General features: G+C 46.4%; 1 protein-coding gene across 1 annotated transcript in view; it reads right to left on the bottom strand.

Moving 5' to 3' along the window:
* Positions 1–19,075, bottom strand: part of ATPSCKMT (ATP synthase c subunit lysine N-methyltransferase) — a 163,725-nt gene that overhangs the window by 73,102 nt on the left and 71,548 nt on the right. The gene's annotated exons all lie outside the window — the stretch shown is intronic.

The following is a 19,075-nucleotide window of genomic DNA, read 5'->3' on the forward strand; positions in this document are numbered from 1 at the left end:
CCTATATAATGGCAGACTATTATTTATCAATTGTTTCCAAAATGCAAGTGGCGGAAGCATAGGTTTTTTTTTCAATAGAGAGCAATGGCCTTTCTAGCGTAAAATAACGTAACAGTCGCCAACAAATGCTCCACCCTTGTGGGCAAAATAGAATCTACCAACCCCAAAAGGCATATAGACATGGAAACCTGCAAGGGAGTGGAAACAAAGGTGTTCAAAAAGGCTACAACCTCCTCCCAAAATCCCACCACCAGTGGACAAGTAGAAAAGATGTGTGAGAAATCCCCCGGGATCCCACCACTCCTCCATCACAGCGCGGGGTTCATTTTGTGGAATCTATACGGTGTAAGATATGCATCAAGCACCACTTTAAATTGAATTAACTGGTCCCTTAAAGAGACCAAGGATCAAAAGGGGGAATCCCACACATCATCCCAATCATCATTGTCCAGATCAGGTATATCTAACTGCCAACTAGTCCTAACTCTCTCCAACGGCAGGAGAGAAACCGAAAGAAGGTGAAAATAGTCTGGAGGTGGACCTCTCTGAGCAATCAGACCGAACAGGCGTCTCCAGTGACGACTGCGCAATTAGCAGACCTTCCCTCTGAAAGTGAACATGGAAGGCATGGGAAAGCTGACAATAACGAAATATATATGAATTGGGTATGTTAAAAGTCTGGCTCAGTGAACAACAAGATAATAATTCCCTACCATCAACAATCTGCGAAACCAGTTTGATATTATATTTGGGTCTGGAAACTTATAAAACTGGGGAAGGGTGGGACTCAACCACAAAGGGGCATCGGGGAAACTGCCCCACCTCGGATAACACTCACATCTGAAGCCAGTATCCCAAGCACGAATAGTGGTAAGCATAGAAGGAGTTAAGTTATAAGGTGCCCTGGAACCTCTAAATAAAAGGACCCGGAGAACCTCCAAGGAGTTTAATACCACAGCCTCCAACTGAGTGGGAGGATTACTTGCAAAGGACTAAGCCACCATACAGCTGTAACCAATTGGGTGGCTAAATAGTACTTATGCAAGTCCCGGAAGGCCAGGCCGCCCTGGTCACAGGGGCACATCAAGGTAGCCATTTTGTATTTAGGATTTTTTGGCCCCCATAAAAAGGAGGAGAAAACTTAGTTAAGCTTTACAAAAAATGATTTTGGAATCCATTGAGGAGAATGCGAAAACAGATATATAATTCTAGGGAGAATTTTCATTTTTACCAAGTTGATGCGCCCCAATAACGATAACGGTAAATTTTCCCATGCCTTCCGTCTCAGCCGCATGTCTCCCAATACTGGAGACAGGTTCACTGGAAGAAAATCAGAAGCCTGTCGAGAAATCACCAATCCCAGATATTTAAAACTTTCCACCCACTGTAATGGAACATGGGGGGGGGGGGGGTTAGTTACGTGCCTTCAAATCAATTGGAAACAAAACAGACTTTGCCCAGTTGACTCTAAGACCAGTGACAGAAGAAAAGGAGTTCAATACCTGAAGTGCCTTCTGTAAACCAGAGAGCTTTGCTTGATATACAGTAATTGGCATGCTGAAGAGGTGCGCAGGTCATTTCCACCATTCAATCCTTGCCAAGCAGTGACTGAGGTGCATTCAGGTAGACCTTGGCCTAACAAAAAAAAAAACTTGATTAACACTGTTCCAACTAGGGATGCACCGATCCGATATTCGGATCGGATATCGGCGCCGATATGGCCATTATAGCTGGATCGGGGACATTGACTGATCCACTGGCCGATCCGGTTTTTGCTTAGTAACGGCTCAGCCATCCCTTACTTGGTGCAGTAGTAGTATGGGATGGGAGCCGCTACTTCCTGTATAGTCCCAGCTCACAGGCGGAGTGATATCAGATGCACTCCGCCTGTGAATGGAAGAGCCGTACACATGAAGCAGCGGCTTTGCTGTGTACTGCAGCCGCTTGCTTTGTGTGTAGCTCCGGATTGGTTCCGGTATCGGCGATTTCACAACGCCAGATATCGGTATCGGGTCCAAAAAAGTCGGATCGGTGCATTCCTAGTTCCAACACGATGGAACTCAACACTTCACACGCTGCAAAGAATGCTGGAGCAAAAGCAAGCTCTTACCATTGTAAAATTTGGGGATCCTAGCTCCACCGGATTGAGTGCACATCCGTTTAAAATATAAACAAAAAGGCTTTATTTCAGCAAAACTCAAACAAGGCTTCCAGCAGCGCACAAATCAAACACAAAATAAAGTCAGCTTATCTTCAGCACAATGGAACAAAGTAAGAAAAAAGGCACATACAGTTTTTGTAGACGGGTTTTCACCCCAAGGTTTGTAACAGTCCTTAATAGACCTCTCAGCAGCTTTTTGGCAGACTCCAGCAAACTTACAGCTCTCCCAGACAGGTGCACCCACCTATTGCTGCTTCCTGTCTCTTAAGGTCTGCTTCTCATGGGTCTTAACCCTGTGTGCGCTGGAATCCCTTATAGTCAGTGGTGGGGGCTCTTTCCCACCCGAATATCACTACAGAGCCCCCCAAATTCCGGGTCCCAAATATCTCTCTATTCAATACAGAGAGAACTGCAAGTCAGTCCTCCTGATTTTAGTTATTACCAGGAATTTAGCACCCGTCTTGGGTGACCCCCTGAACGTTTCCCAACTTCCCTTAAAGAGACCACAACCCGAATACAGGAGATATATAGCAGCTGTCCAGGACCCAACCTTGGCGTCCTGTACACCCTCTATTCAGGTGAATATGGAGGATATTCTTGTCCTACTGCTGATCAGTGGGACATTGTAGCCAATGTCATTGAGACCCTCTTCCCTATAGAGGAAATTACACTAGAGGTGAGTCATTACGACTCATCTGTGTCATCTGTCATCCCATGAGTGAGAGTGCTGAAAATGCTTCTTCAAGAGAATGAAGGACCCAACACACCTGGCACTAAAACATGTAGGCAGGCCGTGAGGGACAGCCTCGCCAAACATTTTGAGAAGCATGAAGAGAATAAAAATGTTGTGCTTGCATGTCTTTTGGATCCTCGATATCAGAAGAGAAAGCATGATTCTTCTGACGTATTGGCCAAGGCAAAACAATGGCTGACAGAAGATACTCAACAGGAGGTGCAGGAGGTTCCTGCCGAAAAGACAAGTCACAAAGAGCAGGTTTCTAATCTTGAAGAGCAGGATGCTGCAAAAAGAGAAAAATGTTCAAAAAGACAACAGAGAGAAGAGAAACTTCATCGTGGTCAAATAGATGCCATGTTCAGTGTTTTATTGGGGCCTCATGCAGAGGATTATTCTGAATCTGCAATAATGACCCTGGATGATGAACTTCATCTCTATTTGAAGGAACCAGTAACTGACAGAAGAAGTGGTGATCCTCTTCAGCGGTGGAAAGAAAATGAGGCACGCTACAAAAGACTTGCTTCTCATGCTAGAAGATACCTTTCTGCTCCTTCTTCCTCAGTACCAAGTGAGCATGTTTTTAGTGAAGTGGCAGCAATATATGAAAAAAACAGAAGCCGATTAACTGGTGAACATGCTGAGATGTTATGCTTTCTGCACTATAATATTGTTCTACTTAAAGCGGAGTTCCGGGCACAGAATCTATTTTTCAATAAACATACCCCCGGGACAGTCAGGGCTAGCACATTCCACAATGGCTAGCCTCTGATCTGTCCCGGTTCGCACTTACCTGCAAGAAGAAATAGTTACTTATAAAATTTCTTCCACAGCGTTTCCATCTCTCTTGTGGGCAGCTGAAGCCGGCGCGATCCTCTTCCGCGTCTTCTTCTGCGTCCTCTTCTCCCAGAATGCGCCTGCACCGGCCCCTCTCGTCACTTCCGGTGCGGCATGCCCAGAAGCTGTTTAGCAGGGAATGCGGCGTCGCCCCGGAAGTGACGAGCGGGGCCGGTGCCGTCGCATTGATTCCTGGGAGCGATGACGTTCAGCTCCCAGGAATCATTGCAAGCCCGGAAGTGACGGCGGAGCCGCGGCGCAGAGGGAGGAAGTGAAGAATAGGTGAGTATCTTCGATCTACAATTACAAGGTGAGTACAAAAAAAAAAAAACCTAACTATCCAATTCTGTTTCAGGTGAAGGTGAACAAGCGGACAGGCACAAAAAAAAAAAGATCGATTTTGTGCCCGGAACTCCGCTTTAAAGCGGTAGTGTACTCCTTTTTTTTTTTTCGTTTACCTACAGGTAAGCCTATAATAAGGCTTACCTGTAGGTACAATTAATATCTCCTAAACCTGCACAGTTTAGGAGATATTTGCCCTGCATGCAGCCGCTGACGCTAGCAGCGCATGCGCTCTAAAGGTCTGGCGGACCTTCAGAGTTCCTTGCCAGGCACTTGCCGGAAAGTGACTCCCGCGCACATGCGCAGGAGTGACGTCATCGCGGCTGCGGCCACTCACAGCGCCGGAGCCGCCAAACCCAGAAGAGACGCCAAGGGAGCATGTCAGCTGCCACAGCGGTGTCCGGGGGTCCGTGTCGGGGCTTCGTTTTAAGGTAAGTATTTCATAATGAGCTAGTATGCGATGCATACTAGCTCAGTATGCCTTTGTCTTGCAGGGTTTTTTTTTTTGTTTTTTTAGGCAGTAGCAGTATACAACCGCTTTATCTGGGAGTATTGAAAGTGAGTAGTACTAATGTCCAGTCCACTGTCTTTTGCACTGCAGCTACTAGATTTATTCATTGCAGACAGTAAGTGCACTACTGCAGCAGTTAATGTAAATTTATTTTGGGAAACCTTTAGTTATTATTTTCCCAGCACTTTACTTTTCACAGTTATCTACTCTTCTAGAACTTGTTCGTTCATATGTGAAACTGATGTACCTGCAAGTAAAAGCGGTGCGGTTTTCCTATCAGTTTCCATGCAGGTAAGGTGTGATGAATGAGCCTTTAATGTTAAAAATGTTCATAATCAAACATTAACATGTTCAGTGCCAGATTTGTGTCAAAAATTTACTTTATTTTTCAAAACTTTAAATGTATACAATATCGGCCCATACCGATATTTTGTGACCAAAATATCGGTATTGGCCCTGAAAAAACCATATCGGTCTATCCCTACTGTAAATGTGCACCTCCCCCCTGTGTCCTGTGGGAATTATTTCTGCATTTTCCCATGAATTAGGATGTACAATGCATCCTTACTGATGAGAGAACACTGGGCGGGAACCATTCTGTATGGCTACACAGGAACAGGGTCCCTCCCTAGTAGTAATGTCACTTTCAGTAACTACACCCACTTGCTGCTCTTGGACTCAGCAGGAAGAGGGATTGAAGTCATGTGACAGCACTGAAAACTACAAAATAAAGGTAGAAAATGTAGAAAAACTGGGATTTTTTAATTTTGACAATGTAAGTGGAGTTCAGCTTTATTTATTGATTGCAGGGGGGAATTTAAGGTATTAGGCTGTACTTTGGTTTTAATGCTTTAATTCATTTTATATTCGGGCACATTTTGAATACTTACTTATTATTTAAGTATATACAGTATCTCACAAAAGTGAGTACACCCCCTCACATTTTGGAATTATTTTATTATATCTTTTTATGTAACAACATGTAAAGTAGTGAGTGTACAGCGTGTATAACAGTGTAAATTTACAGTCCAATCCATGTCCTTAGTCTGCTTGTCTTCAGCAAACTATTTGCGGGCTTTGTGTACCATCTTTAGAAGAGGCTGCCTTCTGGGACGACAGCCATGCAGACAGATTTGATGTAGTGTGCGGCATATGGTCTAAGCATTGACAGGCTGATCCACCCCCCCCCCCCCCTTCAACCTCTGCAGCAATGCTGGCAGCACTCATACATCTATTTCCCAAAGACAACCTCTGAATATGACGCTGAGCAAGTGCACTCAACGTCTTTGGTAGACCATGGCAAGACCTGTTCTAAGTGGAACCTGTCCTATTAAACCGCTGTATGGTTTTGGCCACCGTGCTGCAGCTCAGTTTCAGGGCCTTGGCAATCTTCTTATAGCCTAGGCCATCTTTATGTAGAGCAACAATTCTTTTTTTCAGATCCTCAGAGAGTTCTTTGCTATGTTTAACTTCCAGTGACCAGTATTAGAGAGTGAGAGCGATAACACCAAATTTCACACCTGCTTCCCATTAACACCTTGGGCCAATTTGGACATTTTTACTTAGGGGTCTGCTCACGTTTGTTGCCATCGGTTTAGATATTAATGGCTGTGTGTTGAGTTATTTTGAGGGAACAGCAAATTTACACTGTTATACATGCTGTACACATACTACTTTACATTGTAGCAAAGTGTCATTTCTTCAGTATTGTCACATGAAAAGATATAATAAAATATTTACACAAATGTAAAGGGGTGTAACCACTTTTGTGAGATACTATAAATAGTAAAAAAGTGAGGCCAGACCACTACAAATGACGAGAGAAGGCAAAGGTGCTAAATAAATTCTTCTCCTCAGTCTTCACAAGAGAATTGGGGGGCTACAGTAACCCTGCTTGTAATGTTAAAGTTAACAAGTCACAGGAAGCACCCTCATGGTTAACAGAAGGCAGACTCAGAACTAGATTTGAAAAAACTTAACATAAAGAAGTAATCGGGACCAGATAGCTTAAACCCGAGGGTCCTTAACTACCTCCCACCCGGGCCATAGTACCTATACGGCCGGACGGGAGTCTCGTCCTGAATGGACGTTCCGGAACGTCCTTCAGAAGGAGAGAGATCGCGCTGCCGCGGGCACGCGCAGCGGCGCGATCTCGATGTGCCTGTGTCCCTCGGACACACGACAACAACATTCGGCAGGAGGGCCCTGTGATTGGCCCTCCTGATCACATGACGGCTGTGTCCAATCACAGCCGTCATGTAATGTAAATAGAGCCGTTGTAACGGCTTCGATCTCTTCTCCTCCTGACAGATCCTGTCAGTGAGGAGAAGAAGAGAGGATCGGTGCTGCTGCGGGGGTGATCAGTGAGTATTTCTAATTACTCACTGATCACAGGGGGGGTCTGTGCTGGTAATCAGAACATTGATTACCAGTGCAGCCCTGGGGGGGGGGGGGGAGGGGTGCCACTAAGCCACCAGGGATGCCCACCCATGACCACCAGGGATGCCCACTATGGCCGGCCACCAGGGATGGCAAGCAGGGCTCAGAGAGCCCCCAGTGCCCTCCCTATCAGTGTTGCCCACCAATGCCATCTATCAGTGCTGCCCACCAGTGCCATTATTGCCATCTATCAGTGCCGCCCACCAGTGCCCATTATTGCCCACCAGTGCTGCCTATCAGTGCCGATCAGTGCCACCCATCAGTGCCAATCAGTGCCGATCATTGCCGCCCAACAGTGCCACTATCAGTGCCCATCAGTGCCGCCAATCAGTGCCCATCAGTGCTGCCTATCAGTGCCCATCAGCGCTGCCTATCAGTGCCCATCAGCGCTGCCTATCAGTGCCCATCAGCGCTGCCTATCAGTGCCCATCAGCGCTGCCTATCAGTGCCCACCAATGCTGCATATCAGTGCTATCTATCAGTGCCACATATCAGTGCCCATCAGTGCTGCATATCAGTGCTACCTATCAGTGCCCATCAGTGCTGCATATCAGTGCCACCCCATCAGTGCCACCCCATCAGTGCCTGTCAGTGCGGCATCATTAGTGCTCATCAGTGCAGGAAAAAACATATCTATTTACAAAATTTTATAACCTAAACAAAAAAACTTTTTTTTTTTTTCAAACTTTTCAGTCTTTTTTTATTTGTGCACCAAAAAAGAAAAAACCTGACGGTGATCAAATACCACCAAAAGAAAGCTCTATTTGTGGGGAAAAAATGACACAAATTTGGTTTAGGTACAGCGTTGCATGACCGCGCAATTGTCATTCAAATTGCAACAGCGCTAAAAGCTGAAAATTGGTCTGGGAAGGAAGGGGGTTTAAGTGCCCTGTATTGAGGTAGTTAAAGAGCTCAGCCAGGTGATAGCCAGACCATTGTTCCTAATTTGCTGTGGATAGTCTACTGATGGGAATGGTACCAGCTGATTGGAAAAAAGCCAAAATGGTACCAATATTTTAAAAAGGGCCGAGATATAATTACAGGCCAGTTAGCCTAACATCAATAGTCTGTAAGATATTGGAGGGGATGAGAAGGGACTATATACAAGACTTTAGTAATAAAAACGGTATAATTAGTAGAAATCAGCATGGATTCATGAAAAATCGCTCTAGCCAGACCAATCTATTAACCTTTTATGAAGAAGGGAGCTGGCATCTAGATAAAGGCCTGTGGATGTGGTGTATCTGGATTTTGCAAAGGCATTTGATACAGTTCCCCACAAATATTTACTGTACAAACTAAGGTACGTAGGTATGGATCATAGAGTGAGTACCTGTATTAAAAACTGGCTTCAGGGGCGAGTCCAAAGGGTGGTGATAAATGGGGAGTACTCAGAATGGTCTGGTGTGGAAAGTGGGGTCCCCCAAGGATCTGTTCTGGGACCAATCCTATTTAATTTATTCATAAACGGCCTAGAGGATGGAATAAGCAGCTCAATCTCCGTATTTGTATATACTAAAATTAAGCAGGGCAATCATTTCTAGTGTTGAGCGAACACGGACTGTATTATTCGTGTTCGTACCGAATAATTGGATTTTTTGTACCCGAACACGGACACGGACACTTTACTGTATGTTCGGGTAAAAATCCGTGTTCGGTCGTTTTATTTCCGGGTTTTGCATGCTTTGGCGCTCTTTTCATGGCGGGCTTTCAACAGCCAATCAACAATCGTTTAACTGGTGTGCCTTAAGCCATCCCAGCCATGCCTGCAAATGTCTCAGTAGCTGTGATTGGCCGTCTGAAGCATGTGACCAAGTCTTTATAAGTTCGAGGCAGCCGCAGCGGCGTCATTATGCTGCTTAGATTCAGGGACAGAGCACACATCAACGTGCTGGCTGCTGATTAGGGAAAGATAGGCAGGAAAAAAACATTTGTGTCCGGATAGAATTGAGGGACAGGTCGGAGTGTTTAGGCAGGGCGAGTTGTAGGCATTTTAGGGATAGAGTCTGCTGAATTATAGGGTCAGTGTCTTCTACAAACTACAATCGATATTGCTGTGTGGGGGGTGGGGTGAATCTGCACTCAATCCTGATCTACGATCTCTTCTCAATCCTGTTAGGGACAGAGTCTGCTGAATTTTAGGGAAACTGTGTTCTACAAACTACAATCGATATTGCTGTGTGGTGTGGGATTGGAGATAGGCAGGTGTCAGTGATCCACATCCATTTTTCTGTGTGTGAGCTGCAGTGAACACAATCTTTTTGGGCTGCAGTGAACACAATCTTTTTGGGCTGCAGTGAACACAATCTTTTTGGGCTGCAGTGAACACAATCTTTTTGGGGTGCAGTGAACAAAATCTTTTTGGGGTGCAGTGAACACAATCCTTTTTGGTGTGCAGTGAACACAATCTTTGTGGGGTGCAGTGAACAAAATCCTTTGTGGGGTGCAGTGAACACAATCTTTTTGGGGTGCAGTGAACAAAATCCTTTTTGGGGTGCAGTGAACAACATCCTTTTTGGGGTGCAGTGAACACAATCTTTTTGGGGTGCAGTGAACACAATCCTTTTTGGTGTGCAGTGAACACAATCTTTGTGGGGTGCAGTGAACAAAATCCTTTGTGGGGTGCAGTGAACACAATCTTTTTGGGGTGCAGTGAACAAAATCCTTTTTGGGGTGCAGTGAACAACATCCTTTTTGGGGTGCAGTGAACACAATCTTTTTGGGGTGCAGTGAACAAAATCCTTTGTGGGGTGCAGTGAACACAATCTTTTTGGGGTGCAGTGAACACAATCTTTTTGGGGTGGAGTGAACAACATCCTTTTTGGGGTGCAGTGAACAAAATCATTTTTGGGGTGCAGTGAACAAAATCATTTTTGGGGTGCAGTGAACACAATCTTTTTGGGGTGCAGTGAACACAATCTTTGTGGGGTGCAGTGAACACAATCTTTTTGGGGTGGAGTGAACAACATCCTTTTTGGGGTGCAGTGAACAACATCCTTTTTGGGGTGCAGTGAACACAATCTTTTTGGGGTGCAGTGAACACAATCTTTGTGGGGTACAGTGAACAGAATCTTTGTGGGGTGCAGTGAACACAATCTTTGGGGGGTACAGTGAACACAATCTTTGTGAGGTGCAGTGAACACAATCTTTGTGGGGTGCAGTGAACACAATCATTGTGGGGTGCAGTGAACTCAATCTTTGTGGGGTACAGTGAACACAATCTCATACTTCTGAAGGTTTGAGGGTGCTGCCTGTTCCATACTCCCCCTACTCCTCATCTAGCCTTTTAGGGGTACAAACAATAGTAATTGGGGCCTAGTGTGGTTGTGTACGTGTGATATACATACACTTTTTTGGGATCATATTTTCTATTCCGCTATTTAATCAAAAACCTTTGGGGATCAGTTAAATTGGGGGATAGTCTGTGTTGGTACGTGTGAGAGAGATCCACCTTTCCAAGTTGTTGGGGTTCATCTCATACTTCTGAAGGTTTGAGGGTGCTGCCTGTTCCATACTCCCCCTACTCCTAGCCTTTTAGGGGTACAAACAATAGTAATTGGGGCCTAGTGTGGTTGTGTACGTGTGATATACATACACTTTTTTGGGATCATATTTTCTATTCCGCTATTTAATCAAAAACCTTTGGGGATCAGTTAAATTGGGGGATAGTCTGTGTTGGTACGTGTGAGAGAGATCCACCTTTCCAAGTTGTTGGGGTTCATCTCATACTTCTGAAGGTTTGAGGGTGCTGCCTGTTCCATACTCCCCCTACTCCTAGCCTTTTAGGGGTACAAACAATAGTAATTGGGGCCTAGTGTGGTTGTGTACGTGTGATATACATACACTTTTTTGGGATCATATTTTCTATTCCGCTATTTAATCAAAAACCTTTGGGGATCAGTTAAATTGGGGGATAGTCTGTGTTGGTACGTGTGAGAGAGATCCACCTTTCCAAGTTGTTGGGGTTCATCTCATACTTCTGAAGGTTTGAGGGTGCTGCCTGTTCCATACTCCCCCTACTCCTAGCCTTTTAGGGGTACAAACAATAGTAATTGGGGCCTAGTGTGGTTGTGTACGTGTGATATACATACACTTTTTTGGGATCATATTTTCTATTCCGCTATTTAATCAAAAACCTTTGGGGATCAGTTAAATTGGGGGATAGTCTGTGTTGGTACGTGTGAGAGAGATCCACCTTTCCAAGTTGTTGGGGTTCATCTCATACTTCTGAAGGTTTGAGGGTGCTGCCTGTTCCATACTCCCCCTACTCCTAGCCTTTTAGGGGTACAAACAATAGTAATTGGGGCCTAGTGTGGTTGTGTACGTGTGATATACATACACTTTTTTGGGATCATATTTTCTATTCCGCTATTTAATCAAAAACCTTTGGGGATCAGTTAAATTGGGGGATAGTCTGTGTTGGTACGTGTGAGAGAGATCCACCTTTCCAAGTTGTTGGGGTTCATCTCATACTTCTGAAGGTTTGAGGGTGCTGCCTGTTCCATACTCCCCCTACTCCTAGCCTTTTAGGGGTACAAACAATAGTAATTGGGGCCTAGTGTGGTTGTGTACGTGTGATATACATACACTTTTTTGGGATCATATTTTCTATTCCGCTATTTAATCAAAAACCTTTGGGGATCAGTTAAATTGGGGGATAGTCTGTGTTGGTACGTGTGAGAGAGATCCACCTTTCCAAGTTGTTGGGGTTCATCTCATACTTCTGAAGGTTTGAGGGTGCTGCCTGTTCCATACTCCCCCTACTCCTAGCCTTTTAGGGGTACAAACAATAGTAATTGGGGCCTAGTGTGGTTGTGTACGTGTGATATACATACACTTTTTTTGGATCATATTTTCTATTCCGCTATTTAATCAAAAACCTTTGGGGATCAGTTAAATTGGGGGATAGTCTGTGTTGGTACGTGTGAGAGAGATCCACCTTTCCAAGTTGTTGGGGTTCATCTCATACTTCTGAAGGTTTGAGGGTGCTGCCTGTTCCATACTCCCCCTACTCCTAGCCTTTTAGGGGTACAAACAATAGTAATTGGGGCCTAGTGTGGTTGTGTACGTGTGATATACATACACTTTTTTGGGATCATATTTTCTATTCCGCTATTTAATCAAAAACCTTTGGGGATCAGTTAAATTGGGGGATAGTCTGTGTTGGTACGTGTGAGAGAGATCCACCTTTCCAAGTTGTTGGGGTTCATCTCATACTTCTGAAGGTTTGAGGGTGCTGCCTGTTCCATACCCCCCCTACTCCTCATCTAGCCTTTTAGGGGTACAAACAATAGTAATTGGGGCCTAGTGTGGTTGTGTACGTGTGATATACATACACTTTTTTTGGATCATATTTTCTATTCCGCTATTTAATCAAAAACCTTTGGGGATCAGTTAAATTGGGGGATAGTCTGTGTCGGTACGTGTGAGAGAGATCCACCTTTCCAAGTTGTTGGGGTTCATCTCATACTTCTGAAGGTTTGAGGGTGCTGCCTGTTCCATACTCCCCCTACTCCTCATCTAGCCTTTTAGGGGTACAAACAATAGTAATTGGGGCCTAGTGTGGTTGTGTACGTGCGAGATACATACACTTTTTTTGATCATATTTCCTATTCCGCTATTCAATAAAAACCTTTGAGGATCAATTGAATTGCGGGATAGTCTGTGTCGGTACGTGTGAGAGAGATCCACCTTTCCAAGTTGTTGGGGTTCATCTCATACTTCTGAAGGTTTGAGGGTGCTGCCTGTTCCATACTCCCCCTACTCCTCATCTAGCCTTTTAGGGGTACAAACAATAGTAATTGGGGCCTAGTGTGGTTGTGTACGTGTGATATACATACACTTTTTTTGGATCATATTTTCTATTCCGCTATTTAATCAAAAACCTTTGGGGATCAGTTAAATTGGGGGATAGTCTGTGTTGGTACGTGTGAGAGAGATCCACCTTTCCAAGTTGTTGGGGTTCATCTCATACTTCTGAAGGTTTGAGGGTGCTGCCTGTTCCATACTCCCCCTACTCCTCATCTAGCCTTTTAGGGGTACAAACAATAGTAATTGGGGCCCAGTGTGGTTGTGTACGTGTGATATACATACACTTTTTTGGGATCATATTTTCTATTCCGCTATTTAATCAAAAACCTTTGGGGATCAGTTAAATTGGGGGATAGTCTGTGTCGGTACGTGTGAGAGAGATCCACCTTTCCAAGTTGTTGGGGTTCATCTCATACTTCTGAAGGTTTGAGGGTGCTGCCTGTTCCATACCCCCCCTACTCCTCATCTAGCCTTTTAGGGGTACAAACAGTAGTAATTGGGGCCTAGTGTGGTTGTGTACGTGCGAGATACATACACTTTTTTTGATCATATTTCCTATTCCGCTATTCAATAAAAACCTTTGAGGATCAATTGAATTGCGGGATAGTCTGTGTCGGTACGTGTGAGAGAGATCCACCTTTCCAAGTTGTTGGGGTTCATCTCATACTTCTGAAGGTTTGAGGGTGCTGCCTGTTCCATACTCCCCCTACTCCTCATCTAGCCTTTTAGGGGTACAAACAATAGTAATTGGGGCCCAGTGTGGTTGTGTACGTGTGATATACATACACTTTTTTGGGATCATATTTTCTATTCCGCTATTTAATCAAAAACCTTTGGGGATCAGTTAAATTGGGGGATAGTCTGTGTCGGTACGTGTGAGAGAGATCCACCTTTCCAAGTTGTTGGGGTTCATCTCATACTTCTGAAGGTTTGAGGGTGCTGCCTGTTCCATACCCCCCCTACTCCTCATCTAGCCTTTTAGGGGTACAAACAATAGTAATTGGGGCCTAGTGTGGTTGTGTACGTGCGAGATACATACACTTTTTTTGATCATATTTCCTATTCCGCTATTCAATAAAAACCTTTGAGGATCAATTGAATTGCGGGATAGTCTGTGTCGGTACGTGTGAGAGAGATCCACCTTTCCAAGTTGTTGGGGTTCATCTCATACTTCTGAAGGTTTGAGGGTGCTGCCTGTTCCATACTCCCCCTACTCCTCATCTAGCCTTTTAGGGGTACAAACAATAGTAATTGGGGCCCAGTGTGGTTGTGTACGTGTGATATACATACACTTTTTTTGGATCATATTTTCTATTCCGCTATTTAATTTAACTGGGCCTCCATGCGAGACCTGTGTGCCTTGTTGCGCTGTTTTGAGTACTCCACCAACATGGCCAGTGGCAATGACGCCGTTCTCAGCTTAACTATCCCACTTCTATGCCTCCTTGAAAAAACAATTCGGGCGATGATGGAAGAGGATGTGGCACAGGATGAGGAGGAGGAGGAGGATGAAGAGGTAACATTTCCAAGGCTTTCAGGGCAGTCATTCGCAAGGGGCTCCGAGGGTGGGTTCCTGCACACGCAAACGCCAGGGACGCAATTGTCCAGCAGGGGCACAGTTCTGGAGGATGAGGAGGATGAGGAGGATGAGGAGCTGGAGGAGGAGATGGAACCATGTTCACAGCAGGGTGGCACCCAGGCCAGCTCATGGCCATCACTGGTGCGTGGCTGGGGGGATACAGAGGACACGGACGATACACCTCCCACAGAGGACAGCCTTTCGTTGCCTCTGGGCAGCCTGGCACACATGAGCGATTACATGCTGCAGTGTCTCCACAACGACCGCCGAGTTGCCCACATTCTAACTTGTGCTGATTACTGGGTGGCCACGCTGCTGGATCCCCGTTACAAGGACAACGTACCGTCCTTAATTCACTCACTGGAGCGCGATCGCAAGATGCGCGAGTACAAGCGCACGCTGGTAGACGCCATGCTGCTGGCATTCCCATCTGACAGCGGGGCCACAGTGGAAGCACAAGGCAGAGGAGGAGGAGGAGGAGGTCGCCAACGCAACCAGGGCACCGCCAGCACCTCAGAAGGCAGGGTTAGCATGGCCGAAATGTGGAAAAGCTTTGTCAGCACGCCACAACAAACAGCAGCACCAGCAGCTCAGATGGAACGTCTTAGCAGGAGGCAGCATTTTACCAACATGGTGGAGCAGTATGTGTGCACACGCCTACATGTAGTGAATGACGGGTCTGCCCCCTTCAACTTCTGGGTCTCCAAATTGGGCACATGGCTTGAGCTTGCCCTTTACGCCTTGGAGGTGCTGGCGTGCCCTGCAGCCAGTGTATTATCTGAACGGGTATTTAGCACGGCTGGGGGCGTTATAACAGACAAGCGCAGCCGCCTGTCCAGAGACAATGTGGACAAGCTCACGTTCATTAAAATGAACCAGGCATGGATCCCACGGGACTTTTCCGTACCTTATGCAGAATAGCAATGGATACCGACCTTACCCACCCATTGTTCCATTTTTGCTCTTTCTCACTCTTTTGGGGTGTACCCTCATTTAAAATTTTTGAAAAGAAGCAGTGTTGGCTACCTCGTCCTCCTCCTCAGGGCCAGATTAATGTAGGGGCTATTGGAGCTGCAGCTCCAGGCCCCTACCTTTTATATAGGCCCCGGGTTGGCCATATTCACTGTTACCGCTCTTCTGTCACTTGTAAACACAGAAGTCTGGCTTCTATGCTCGCTTCCCCAGGCAGCACCCTCAGAACCTCCCCACACAGCGTGAAGGCCGGACAAGGAGGGACAGTTGGCGATGCATGGATGTGTTTATGGGCTTCAGAGACAGCATCCCATGTTGAATTAGGCATGCATGGCTGCACCCTTCCTCCTCTGGGTGCATGGCAAGGCACGGCCCTTAAGGCCCTTCAAAATCCTCAGCACCAAGCCCATGATGCTGTTAATCCGGCCCTGGTCCTCCTCCACCGCCGCTTCCACCTACACCGCCCATAGGTGTGCGCAGCCTATTGCATTAAGGTGTGCACCCCAAAGTTGAAATACACATGCATGTGTTTGCCAGCAGGGAGAGTAATGTATCGGGGCCATGTACCTGTAGGCAAGGAGAAATAGAGCAGAGCAGGTCCCAGGGAGATCTTTCCCATCTCCTCACTGGCAATGCTATGTGCCCTAGGTGATTAGGGTGTGCCCAGGCACACCCAGCACACCCTGTGCGCACGCCTATGTCACCGCCACATCCACCACCACCTCAACCTCCCTCCTACTCCATATGGGCCTCGTCCTTCAGAGATGAAGAAGAACATTGTTTTATTTTTCTGTTTTTTTTTTGTTGTTTTAAGTTATTTCCCTATCCACATTTGTTTGCAGAGCACTTGCCATGCTCTTAATTACGTTTTGCTGCCATTTGCAGCACTCTAGCCCTTTCCTTTGGTGTTTTAGAGCCATTTTAGTGCCTTAAAGTTCGGGTCCCCATTGACTTCAATGGGGTTCGGTGTCCGGGAAAAGTTCGGTAAAAGTCCGGGACACGGACCCGGACTTTTTTTTAAAGTTCGGCCGAACCCGTCGAACACGGACATCTAGGTGTTCGCTCAACCCTAATCATTTCTACACAGGATGTGGAAACCTTACAAGAAGACCTGAACAAAATAATGGGGTGGAATCTAAATGCCAAATGAGGTTTAATGGTGAAAAATGTAAGGTAATGCATTTGGGTGCCAGAAATATGAATGCAAAGCAAAGCCTTTGGGGGAATCCAAGATGGAAAAGGACCTGGGGGCCCTAGTAGACAACAAGCTCAGCAATTGCATGCAATGTCAAGCTGCTGCAGGCAGTGGCGTAGCGTGGGTTGTCAGCGCCCAGGGCAAGGTAAGTAATTTGCACCCCCTACACAAACCTACTAGACCATTACACAGACACCTACACTGACACCTACACTGACCTAGCTGACCACTACAGAGACCTACCTTATTCCTACACTGACCTACCTGATTACTATACTGACACCTACACTGACTTACCTGACCACTACACTGACCTACCTGATTACTATACTGACACCTACACTGACCACTACAGAGACCTACCTTATTCCTACACTGACCTACCTGATTACTATACTGACACCTACACAGACCTACCTGACCACTACAAAGACCTACCTGATTCCTACACTGACCTACCTGATTACTATATTGTCACCTACACAGACCTACCTGACCACTACACAGACCTACCTGATTACTATATTGACACCTACACTGACCTACCTGATTACTATACTGACATCTACACTGACCACTACAGAGACCTACCTTATTCCTACACTGACCTACCTGATAACTACACTGACACCTACACTGACCTGCCTGATCACTACAGATACCTACCTTATTCCTACACTGACCTACCTGATTACTATACTGACACCTACACAGACCTACCTGACCACTACACAGACCTACCTGATTTCTATATTGACACCTACACTGACCTACCTGATTACTATACTGACACCTACACTGACCTAGCTGACCACTACAGTGACCTACCTTATTCCTACACTAACCTACCTGATTACTATATTAACACCTACACTGACCTACCTGATTACTATACTGACACCTACACTGACCTAGTTGACCACTACAGAAACCTACCTTATTCCTACACTAACCTACCTGATTACTATACTGACACCTACACTAACCTACCTGACCACTACACAGACACCTACTCTGACCTACCTAATTCCTGCACTAACCAACTTGATCACTACACTGACCTACCTAATTTCTATACTGACACCTACACTGACCTACCTAATTCCTATACTGACACCTACACTGACCTACCTAATTTCTATACTGACATCTACACTGACCTACCTGGCCACTACACAGACCTACCTGACCAATATACTGCCCACTACACTGACCTACCTGATCACTATACTGACACCTACAGAGACCTACCTGATTCATACACTAACAGACCTGATCACTACACTGACCTACCCAATTACTATACTGACCCTTACACTGAACCCTACACTGACATTCCTGATTCCTACACTGACCTACCTGACACCTTCACTGAACCCCCTACACTGACACCCCCCTACATTGACACCTACACTGACCCCCCCCCCACACTGACACCTACACTGACCCCCTCTAAACTGAGCCCTATAATGACCCCTACAATGAACCCCGTACACTGACCCCTTCACTGATACCCCCATACACTGACACCTTCACTGACCCCCCCCCATACACTGCCACCTACACTTACCCCCCCCATACACTGACACCTACACTGACCCCCCCCCATACACTGACACCTACACTGACCCCCCATACACTGACCCCTTCACTGACACCTACACTGATTCCACGCACTGACCCCCCTACAGTGACACCTTCACTGACAACTACACTGACCCCCCCTACACTGACACTCCCTATACTGACCCCCCCATACACTGACCTCCCCCTACATTGACCCCCCCATACACTGACACCTACACTGACCACTCTACACTGACACGCCCCTAAGCTGACCCCCCTACACTTACCCCCTATACTGACCCCCTACGCTGACACCGACACTGACCCCCCCATAAACTGACCCCCCTACACTGACCCCTCCTACATTTACACATACGCTGACCCCCCACACTGACACCCCTACACTGACACCCCTACACTGACCCCCCCCACACTGACTCCCCCTACATTCCCACATACACTGACCCCCCCTACACTGACCTCCCTATACTGACCCCCCTACACTGACACATACACTGACCCCCCATACATTTCCACATACACTGACCCCCTACACTGACCCCCCATACACTGACCACTGACCCCCTACACTGAACCCCCCCTACATTTCACTGACAACTACACTGACCCGCCCTACACTGACACTCCCTATACTGTCCCCCCCATACACTGACCTCCCCCTACATTGACCCCCCCATACACTGACACCTACACTGACCACTCTACACTGACACCCCCCTATTCTGACCCCCCTACACTTACCCCCCTATACTGACCCCCTACGCTGACACCGACACTGACCCCCCCCTATAAACTGACCCCCCCTACACTGACCCCTCCTACATTTACACATACGCTGACCCCCCCACACTGACACCCCTACACTGACCCCTTCTCCCCCACACTGACTCCCCCTACATTCCCACATA

The sequence above is a fragment of the Pelophylax lessonae genome (assembly GCF_965119305.1).
Source record: "Pelophylax lessonae genome assembly, chromosome: 5".
NCBI classification, from domain to species: Eukaryota; Metazoa; Chordata; class Amphibia; order Anura; family Ranidae; genus Pelophylax; species Pelophylax lessonae.